This window comes from Hyla sarda, unplaced genomic scaffold (assembly GCF_029499605.1).
Source record: "Hyla sarda isolate aHylSar1 unplaced genomic scaffold, aHylSar1.hap1 scaffold_1160, whole genome shotgun sequence".
NCBI classification, from domain to species: Eukaryota; Metazoa; Chordata; class Amphibia; order Anura; family Hylidae; genus Hyla; species Hyla sarda.
This window is the reverse complement of record NW_026607782.1, coordinates 95,001-95,806: the sequence shown is the minus strand read 5'-3', so window position 1 is coordinate 95,806 and position 806 is coordinate 95,001. Positions and strand designations below refer to the sequence as shown.

Below are 806 nucleotides of genomic sequence, written 5' to 3'. Positions count from 1 at the left end.
AGAATCACATGACTTGTAATGAGAAAAGCCAGAGGGGAAAAAAACACCAAAGAAAAAACACTTCCTATAATAATAATAATAATAATAATGATGATGATGATGATGATGATGATGATGATGATAATAATACACATTGGGACAGATGTATGAAAACCTGTGCAGAGGTCAAGTGGACCAGTTGCCCATAGCAACCAATCAGAGGCCTTTTAAAAAATGAAAGAAACTACCTGATTGGTTGCTATGGGCAACTGGTCCACTTTCCCTCTTCCCTGGTTTTGATAAATCTCCAAGACCCCCCCCCCCCCCCCAGTGCTTTTAGCAAAAATAACACAAAGATAGCTGAGAAAAGACATGAGGGGGAAGATTTTGATGTTTTTTTTATTTTTTACAAAAACAAAACATCAAACAAGAATTGTGTTTGTTCCTAGGATTAGGCTGTAATTAAAAACAACATATAAATGGTGTTTTTCAAAGCCCACATTGCTTTATTTCTGGTGCTTTTTCCCCCCTTTCGACAGACGTCTGTCTAGCTATTGCAAAGCTACAACTCCCAGCATGCCCTGACAGCCGAAGGCTGAGAGTTGTAGTTTTGCAACAGGTGGGCAGCCACAGGGGATCAGTGTTGCAGTATGTCAATCTAGGGCCATGGTGTCTGATCTTGAACTGGCAGCAGGAGCCACGACCACTTTAAATCAATGGCTGCTGGGACGTATGACTAGTGACATCCTTCGCTCCAGACCGCAACGTCAGGGACGTCACTCGTCAGACGTCCCGGCGGCCAGCGCTGCTCATTGAGCCTACCGGAG

General features: G+C 43.5%; 1 long non-coding RNA gene across 3 annotated transcripts in view; it reads left to right on the top strand.

The window, feature by feature from the left end:
* Nucleotides 1-422: 422 nt before the first annotated feature.
* Nucleotides 423-806, top strand: part of LOC130302305 (uncharacterized) — a 1,461-nt gene continuing 1,077 nt past the window's right edge. The window contains exon 1 of one of the 3 annotated variants that reach the window (XR_008852585.1): nucleotides 423-437. This is a non-coding gene — a long non-coding RNA (uncharacterized LOC130302305). The other 2 variants (XR_008852586.1, XR_008852584.1) reach the window with 2 other exon arrangements.